The 9,955-nt window shown below is 40.8% G+C and overlaps 1 protein-coding gene and 1 non-coding gene across 2 annotated transcripts in view; both read left to right on the forward strand.

Moving 5' to 3' along the window:
• The first annotated feature begins 5,878 nt into the window (after positions 1 to 5,878).
• The window catches only part of PPEF2 (protein phosphatase, EF-hand calcium binding domain 2), a 42,771-nt gene continuing 38,694 nt past the window's right edge, over positions 5,879 to 9,955 (forward strand). The window contains exons 1-2 of the mRNA XM_010838151.1: positions 5,879 to 6,017; positions 6,647 to 6,811. The gene's annotated coding sequence lies outside the window, so the exon portion shown is untranslated. The remainder of the gene's footprint in view (positions 6,018 to 6,646; positions 6,812 to 9,955) is intronic.
• Positions 7,064 to 7,136, forward strand: TRNAG-CCC. The gene has a single exon. It is a non-coding gene; the product is annotated as a tRNA-Gly (tRNA).

Genomic DNA, 9,955 nt, shown 5'->3' on the forward strand with positions numbered 1-9,955 from the left:
ACAGTCAGCCCTCTGTATTCAAGATTCTACATCAGCCAAATACAGATCATGTAGTACAGTAGTATGTATTTATTGAAAAAAAAATCCCAGTATAAGTGGACCCTTGCAGTTCAAGGATTGTGTTTTTCAAGGGTCAACTGTAGTCAGTAATGGGAATTTTATAGTCTCTGGCTGGACTGGATCATCATTTGGTCCAAACCAGAGCTTTTTCTTTTTACCAAACCAACAGTAACTAGAGTTCCAATATTGTTTTTCCTTTTCTGGAGCCAGTTGTTGGGTATCTCTAGCTAATCTGTCTAGATTATCATTTGGGGGAACATCTTTTTGGACCATGACAGAGGTTTGGTTGTTGGTTTCTGTGAGAGTAGAGAATTTTTAGTGTAGATATCAGTGAGGTGGTTCCCTTTAGCTTCCAGAGAGTCAAGTTTAAAATGCTCAGAAGTTTAGTAGTAGCCAGAGTGGCTGGTAGGAGCATAACATCTAATAAATCTTAAATATATCGGACATTTAAAATTTTATCCCCATTAGATGTAAGGAAATCTCACTACTTCCATAACATTCCAAAGTCATGGGCTACTCCAAAGGAGTATCTACTGTCTATATAAATATTATTATATATGGTTTTGCCCATGGCTGAAATATAGGATTGAGTAAGCATGTCATTCAGTCTGTAGTACTGAGGTAACCAAAGGCAAAGACACTGTCTTGTTAACTTCAAAAGAGGTTACAATTGCATACCCAGCACAATATTTACCATTTCATCTTTTAAATAAGAACCATCAGTAAGCCATGAAAAATCAACATTTGTTAAGGGGGTTTCTTGCAAGTCATATGGGGATTCAGGAAATGGTCTTTTGAGGACTCCCCTGGTGCTCCAGTAGTTGAGACTTCATGCTTCAGTGAAGGGGACGTGGGTTCGATCCCTGGTCAGGCAACTGAGATCCCACACGCCATGTGGCATGGCCAAAAGGTGAGAGAGAGAGAGAGGTGGTCTGTCGAAGTTAAATAGTCGTGAGGAGTTTTGTACATAGAGGATGAAGAAAGGGTGGCAAGGTTAGGCTTATTACAGTGAGCAAGAGTAATATGGGGTGTGGTCAACAGGAGAATTTCATAGGGAGTAAGATGCCTTGCTGACAGATGTTGGGTATGGTTGGAATTCAGAAGGGCTTTCAACAGTGTGAGGAACAAAGATAGTCCGAGAGGAACTCATGACTCTTTCTCGGTGGCCTTTACTGAAAGGGCAGTGGAAGGAATGGCTCAGAGGCAAGGAGGACCACAGGGTCTAGCTGTTGACTGTGATACCTTATTGGTGATGGCCATCTCCATGTTTCTAAATAAGTACCCTAAGGGCATTTCCTTCCTTTTCATAGACTCTGAGGAAGAAGGAGAGTTGATAATTAAAGTGTCCAAGGTCAGAGAGATTCATTGAGGTTTCTATCAATGTTTTAAAACCTAGCTTGTCCTGATCGTCCCAAATAATAGGATCAGGATGAAAGGACTGGCAGACTTTATTTTCTTCATTCTCCAAAATGCGATTGCAGCCATGAAATTAAAAGACGCTTGCTTCTGGGAAGAAAAGCAATGACAAACCTAGACAGTATATTAAAAAGCTGAGACATTACTTTGCCTACAAAGGCCCACATAGTCAAAGCTATGGTTTATCCAGTAGTCATGTATGGATGTGAGAGTTAGATAATAAAAAAAGGCTGAGCACCAAAGAACTGATGCCTTTAAAGTGTGGTGCTGGAGAAGACTCTTGAGAGTCCCTTGGACAGCAAGGAGATCAAACCAGTCAATCCTAAAGGAAATCAGCCCTGAATATTCATTGCAAGGACTGATGCTGAAGCCCCAATACTTTGGCCACCTAATGCAAAGAACTGACTTATTGGAAAAGACCCTGATGCTGGGAAAGATTGAAGGCAGGAGGAGATGGGGACAAAAGAGGATGAAATGGTTGGATGGCATCTCCAACTCAATGAACATGAGTTTGAGCAAGCTCCGGTAGATGGTGTGGAGAAGGCAATGACAACCCACTCCAGTACTCTTGCCTGGAAAATCCCATGGACAGAGGAGCCTGGTAGGCTGTAGTCCATGGGGTCACTAAGAGTTGGACATGACTGAGCGACTTCATTTTCACTTTTCCTTTCATGCATTGGAGAAGGAAATGGCAACCCACTCCAGTGTTCTTGCCTGGAGAATCCCAGGGACGGGGGAGCCTGGTGGGCTGTTGTCTATGGGGTCCCACAGAGTCGGATACGACTGAAGTGACTTAGCAGCAGCAGCAGCAACAGCTGGGAAATGGTGATGGACAGGGAAGCCTGGCGTGCTGCAGTCCATGGGGTCACAAAGAGTCGGACACAACTGAGCAATTGAACTGTAGTGTTTTTCAACAAGATTTATATAGATAGATAGATAGGCTGAACCATGAGAGAAAAATTTGGAACCCTGTTATGACAGTAGCCAGCTAACCCAAGAAAGCTTCACAACTGAGATTTAGTTTGGGGATTTGGGAGATTCAGGATGCCATGGAGTTTTTCTGGATCTTTGTGTAGTCCTTGTTCTGAAATCAGATGTCTGAAAAGCAAATGTTTAAGAAAAAGTATTTATTTATTTGGCTGCATCAGGTCTTAGCTGCAGCACATGGGATCTTTTGTTGCAGTGCATAGACTCTCTAGTTGTGCTCACAGGCTTCAGTAGTTGCATCATGTGGGCTCACTAATTGTGCCACAAGGGCTCCAGAGTGTGCAGTCTCAGTAGTTGAGATGTGTGGGCTTAGTTGCTCTGCAGCATCTTAGTTCTCCCACCAGGGATCAAACCTACATCCCCAGCATTGCAAGGTGAGTTCTTAACCACTGGACCACCAGGGAAGTCCCCTAAAAAAGCAAGCTTGAGTTAGAACAAACCTCAACTTCTCCTTGGAGACCCTGTGTCTCTTTGAGGCTAGAGGCTTTGACAGGTGGATGCTGTCTTTCTGTGAGGAGTCCTGTGAGGGGAGCAGCGAAGCAAGTCATGTACATGTTACAATAGGTTAGAGCCTCTAGAGAACATTACATCATCTAAATAAAAATAAGCCTTTAGGATTTGTGAGAAATCAGGACTTTTAGTTAAGCCTTAAATTACTGTTCAGATGTATTGTTGTCATTTCCAGTTAAAGGCAAAGAAATATTGATGGGCCTTATCCCTAGGGATGCTAAAAAAGCTCAGAAAGACTGATGCTGAAGCTGAAGCTCCAATGCTTTAGCCACCTGATTCGAGAAGTTGACTCATTGGAAAAGACCCTGATGCTGGGAAAGATTGAGGGCAGGAGGAGAAGGGGGTGACAGAGGATGAAATGGCTGGATGGCATCATCAACTCAATGAACATGAGTTTGAGAAAACTCTGGGAGATAATAAAGGACAGGCAAGCCTGGCGTGCTGCAGTCCATGGGGTTGCAAAGAGTCAGACACAGCAGCAACTGAACAACAAACGATAACAAAAATCACTCACAGTGAAAAGCTTGCTTTCAGTAGGAATGGGAGCTGATAAGGTGTAAGGGCTGGGAACAACAAGGTGAAGAGGGATATCAATATTGTTTACAGTGTGGAGGTCTTGCACATATCTCTGTCCATGGCCACTGGGTTTCCCGATGGGTAACTGATTGCAGGACTTATAATACAAGGGATTATAACCCCCTGGGCTTTATAATCCACTGTGGTTGGTCTGATTCCCTGTAAGTGAAGTTACTCAGTTGTGTCCGACTCTTTGCAACCCCATGGACTGTGGCCTATCAGGCTCCTCCGTCCATGGGATTTTCCAGGCAAGAGTGCTGGAGTGGATTGCCATTTCCTTCTCCAGGTGATCTTCCTGACCCAGGAATCAAACCTGGGTCTCCCACATTGCAGGCAGATGCTTTACCATCTAAGCCACCAGGGAAGCCCTCTTTATTTGTAGGGTATCGATTAATTCTGGGGTGAGGCTTTGAGGAATCCATTTGGATTTTTTTAGTCATCCCTTTATTTTATTTTTTAAGTATAGTTGATTTACAACATTATATGAGTTTTAGGTGTACAACGTAGTGATTCACAATTTTTAAAATTTATATGTTATTTGTAGTTATTATAAAATATTGGCTACATTATCCATGTTGTATTAATACAACATTTGTGTTTGTGCTCCGTCGCTCAGTCGTGTCTGACTCTTTGTGACCCCATGGACTGTAGCCCACCAGGCTCCTCTGTCCATGAAATTTTCTAGGCAAGAATACTGGAATGGGTTGTCATTTCCTTCTCCAGAGGATCTTTTGGACTCAGGAATCAAACCAGTGTCTCTGGTGTCTCCTGCATTGGCAGGTGGATTCTTTACCACTGCGCCACCTGGGAAACCCCTATACAATATTTCTTTGTAACTCATTTTATACAGGGTGTGGGGAGGTTAGCTGATTTACTAAATTAACCAACTCCAGTATGAACATAGTTTCTCATTTTATTCTAGTTCTCTTTGCCAAAAGACAGAGGTCTCAGTTTAGTTCATTAATAAACCTGGAGTTAAAGGCCACATGTGTGGACTCAACATCCATGGGGAGACCAGAAATTTTCTTAAACATAATCTGGAATCAACAATAATATTCATATACAGGTTCATTGCTATCTCTAGGCATCAGCTAACCCTGGGAGGGACAATCCCTATCTGGTCAGCAAAGCCCCAAGATGTCAAAGTATCAATTACAGAAACTAGAACATGTTTCAATATACAATATTTTTTCTTCTTCCAAATTGAGGTTAGATTATATATGTATAGCATGTTGTGTTTTCCATATAACATGAAATATGAACATCTTTTCATGACAGGGGATATTGATCTACATTTTTTAAATGACTACATAGTATTCTCCTGTATATACAATAACTTTAACCATTCTACAATTTATGAACTTGTAAATTGTTTCCAGTTTTTCATGATCAAGAACAATATGGTAGCAAAAATCCTTATCACTTTTTATATGGGCTTTCACTTTTCACTTTTCATGCATTGGAGAAGGAACACTCCAGTGTTCTTGCCTGGAGAATCCCAGGGACGGGGGAGCCTGATGAACTGCCGTCTATGGGGTCACACAGAGTTGGACATGACTGAAGTGACTTAGCAGCAGCAGCAGCAGCTTTATCGGAGAAGGCAATGGCACCCCACTCCAGTACTCCTGCCTGGAAAATCCCATGGACGGAGGAGCCTGGTAGGCTGCAGTCCATGGGGTCACTGAGGGTCAGACACGACTGAGCTACTTCACTTTCACTTTTCACTTTCATGCATTGGAGAAGGAAATGGCAACCCACTCCAGTGTTCTTGCCTGGAGAATCCCAGGGATGGGGGAGCCTGGTGGGCTGCCGTCTGTGGGGTCACACAGAGTCGGACACGACTGAAGTGACTTAGCAGCAGCTTTATAAGATACTTCAAAGTGGGATTTCTGGACCAAAGGGTTTACAGTTTACAAATTTGTAATTTAATAAGTTAAATACATAATTTAATAAATCTCAATTAAAATTTAATCTAGTTTAATTTCAAAAAAGTAAAACAATTCATATTTCCACCAGTATTGTAATGGACAGGGCTCTTTTTCTCATACTCTCAATAATATAGGATTTTACCCATCTTTTAACTTTTAGTCAATTTAGGGAAAATATTTTAACTGTCAACCACTAACGAAAAGTGAACCTATGTGAAAAGAGAATTCAAGGCAGAAAGGATTTGAAAGGGTAGAGTGATATTTTATTTTGATGTTACCTTCTACCAAGAAAATAGCCATAAACCTTTAGTATTATATAATTTCCAATGTCAATGTCATATGGTTCAAACTAATATTTAATTGTAGAGTTTCAAAACATATAATGCAAAGATTCAGAAATGCAAAGATAAATTTCTTAACCTGTACTTATCATAGAAATCTTTAAAATATTTCTTTCAAAGATGCACAGATCTGGAAGAATAAATAAGGATAAAGAGGATTTGAACAACATAATTAACGAGTTTGACCTACTAAATACAGGTAAGTAAACAGAGTATAATTTTTCTTTCTTTTACAAATTCCCATGGAATATTTAGTGCCTATTAGCACACACAGAAGCATCTTAGATTTATTGAAAAAGTAAGTTTTCTGGGAATAACAATTGATATTTTAACATATGAATAGTTTAGGTTATAACCTTTGGGGAAAGTGTCTGTAGTAGGAATAAGCAAAAAAGAGACAGGATATTTCAATCAGGTTTTGCAAACAGAGAAAAGCCAGCTACAAGGAAGAAAGCCGGGGCCTTCTGCGTGGCTCCAGCTGGGACGCCTCGAGCTCTGGAGCCCCCAGCCCCATCTGTCTTGTCAGCACTCTTCTATTTCTAGGTTAAGGAGCTCAGCCTTCTCAGATGTGGCTTGAGAAACATAGCCTCCTAATCCAGGATTTAAGAAGACTTAGAAGTGAGGAGGAGGCAGGAGTGAGCAGCAGAGAACAGTCTCCAGGGGTTGGCCCTGAGTGTGAGCGAGACACCCCAACTGAGCAGCCTCCTCCTTCAAATCCTCCCCCAGGCCTGATCTGACTGAGATCAAGGGCTGCATATTGCCAGGAAGCAGGGAGCCCTGGATGCCTGGCCAGGGCTGTGAATGTTTTCACTTGCTTTCTGGGGACAGGTGTGCCGGACTAGGCCTGCGCCTGATTTATCGGACTCTAGATCTGGAAGAAGTCTGATCAGCCTGGGATCCCTGAGTCAACTTTGAAGATAAGATGGGGACCATATCTTTGTATTAAAGAGGTTTCTGCCTCGTTGTGACTCATAGTAAAAAATACCAAAGAAGGTAAGAACTTTCTTTCTAGCCTGATATACAGAAATGGTTGAGACCACGAGGGCAACAAACTTCCACTTCACGTGGGAAATAGATGCAGGTTTGGCCTGGGGAGAGAGTCAGAGCAGGCCCCTTTGTTTGCTGTGTGTGTTTTGAGGTCTTCAAGTCCTGGATGATGAATCTTCCATTTCTTGGGTTTACTTAGTGGGCAGATAAACAATCACCGACATTTCAGGAAAAAAAAAAAAAAGATAATGTTGGACTTCCCTGGTGGTCCAGTGGTTAAGACTTTGCGCTCCCATTGCAGAGGGCACAGGTTCAATCCCTGGTCAGGGAACAAAGATCCCAAATGGTGTGGCAAAAAAAAAGAGATAATGTCAGCTATAGATGATACTAAGTTAGATCCTAGAAGGCAAGGACTCTCACCCATGCAGTGTAAATATGCCAGTTACCTGAGACGGTGGCTCAACTAGAAAATCACCAGAGAGGCATCTTTTAGTCATTTACTGAATGATGCTGCTTTAACAGTCTGAGGCCATATCAAGCTCATTTTTCATCTTTGATCTTACAGTTTTCACTGTTTCAGATTTTGCCCTGAGAATTATTTTACTTCTTTCTATTCTGTGCACTTCCAAAACCCAAACATTTTAGTATACAGCATGGCTCTATAGGCAAGTTACCAATGATCAAAGCAAGTTGTGACTCACTGGTGGAGTCAATCATTACTGAAGTCCCTTCCAGCTCCAGAACTACAGGTATCTAGGTGTATTTTGGTTGGTTTGGTCATAATGGCTTCTCACTTTACCTCATACTCAGAATCTGCTTTCATGACATCCCTTATATCTGGGAACCATTTTGAAGATTAAAAAGATATACTGCTTTTTTTCTTTATTTCTTTATTGTTAACCAACATAAGCTAGGGGAACCTTTCATTTTGATATGCAAGGGGTAAAGATAAAAACTCTTTGACCATCCTTGATATAATAACCTTCAAAAATAAAGTTGAATGGGATAAAAGTAAGGGACGGGAAAAATATAGAAGTGGAATCCACTCTTGATATTTAGTCAGTACATCTCACAATGCTTCCTGTAGAAGAGCTAGAGAAAGATTCATCTACGTGGTGTAAAAATAAACCTGGCATAAAATTTATTCAATGACTTTTTAATGACCCTCCACTCTGTGTCAGGTACTGTGCCAAGTCCTGGAGATAAAAATGATGAATTTGTTAACATACAGTCTTTGCTCTCAAGGAACTCACAGTCTAATGATAAAGACACAAAATAGAAAACTATTATATGGTGTTACAGTGATGCAAATGTTGACAAAAATTCAATTAATTATCAAGAAAAAAATTCTTTTTTTTTATTTGAGCCAAAGTGAGGATTACAACCCAGGAAGCAAATTCTCAGAAAGCTCTGAGTACTGTTCTGCCTCTTGAAGGCACAGTCATATATATTTTGGAGCCGAAGGATCATACATACATCAAAATGGCTAATTGGATTCTTGGCAAGGACTGATAGTCAATTCTAGGTTGTCTAATAGGACTTTGACAATTTTACCCTGTATGTACATTGTGCATGCCCATTGTTTAATGCTGAACTATAATCAATAGTTTCAAGTCATTTAGACATCATTGATTTAGTTGGAGTTTTGAATATACATTGAGAGGCACAAGAGATTATTACTCTATGAATGACACAGAGCCCAGTCAATATAGATAGCCAACAACAATAGCGAAGTCAGAAGCAAAGATTTAAGCTGTGACTCCTCAGGGCTTACTCATTTACCCAGAATTTCATTTAGACTAGAAAGGAGATTGTTCAATGAAGAAATCTGATTTTATATGTGAGTCAGTAGATAGTTAAATTGACAGACTAATCTGGTATGAAAGCACAATTTCAGTCTGAATTATAGAACAAGTTTCCCATTACAAAACAGTTTTAAAAATCAAGAGCCATTTGATTTTGCAACGTCACTTTCCCATTATAGAAACTTCAGAATTGAGTAAATTAATCAAATGTAGTAAACAAATGTGGTATATGCTACAAGGAAACATTTTATAGATTAGAGGAACATCTGAAGTCAGTGACAAGAATTATGAGGGGCCTGTTGTTACTGTTGTTTGGTCACTAAGTTGTATCAGACTCTTTGCAACCCCATGGACTGCAGCATGCCAAAAATTACAAAAAAAATTTATATCAGCCTTTTATTTGATGATAGATCCAACCATTGGTTAAATTGTCTCCAGTGACTATACTTCGTAACAACTTTAAAGAATTTTCCTTCCATCTGGATAAGAAGGATAGGATTTCCTTCCATCTCATCTTTTCCTTCCAAAAGGATACCTAGAAATAAAAGTAACTTTAACTTTTAGTAGAGAGTTAGAAGGCAATGGCACCCCACTCCAGTACTCTTGCCTGGAATATCCTATGGACGGAGGAGCCTGGTGGGCTGCAGTCCATGGGGTCGCCAAGAGTCAGACACGACTGAGCGACTTCACTTTCACTTTTCACTTTCATGCATTGGAGAAGGAAATGGCCACCCACTCCAGTGTTCTTACCTGGAGAATCCCAGGGATGGAGGAGCCTGGTGGGCTGCCATCTATGGGGTCGCACAGAGTCGGACATGACTGAAGCGACTTAGCAGCAGCAGCAGCAGCAGCAACTGAACTAGTAAGATGGGTCTTATAAGCCTGGTCCAGATGCTTGGGTTAGCTGTCTGCTACTGTTATCATCTTCTTCTCATCTAGGCTTGGTGATTCTTGAATTAGTTGAAGTCAGGTGCTAGAAACAGGCTCGAAGTCCATTTGGGTAGAGGGGCCTTTTTAAAATGAGAGATGTGAAGGAATTCCCTGACCTTCCAGTGGTTAAGATTCAGTGCTTTCACTGCTGAGGCATGGGTTTGATCCCTGGTTGGAGGACTAAGATCCTGCAAGCCACACGGTACAACCAAAAATAAATAAATAAATAAAATGAGAGCTGTGAATCCATTCATGTCTAGCTGCATATAGATTAGTTAATAATACGTGAAAAGGTTCTTGCCATCATGGCTACAAAGAATCTTTAATTTGGTGTCCTTTCCAATAAACAAAACCTTTATGTTGTAATCCATGATCCTTAAGGTTTTCATATCCTAGAAGCTTGCTGTAGAAAGAG

This window comes from Bison bison, unplaced genomic scaffold, assembly GCF_000754665.1.
Source record: "Bison bison bison isolate TAMUID 2011002044 unplaced genomic scaffold, Bison_UMD1.0 scf7180017864092, whole genome shotgun sequence".
Taxonomy (NCBI): Eukaryota; Metazoa; Chordata; class Mammalia; order Artiodactyla; family Bovidae; genus Bison; species Bison bison.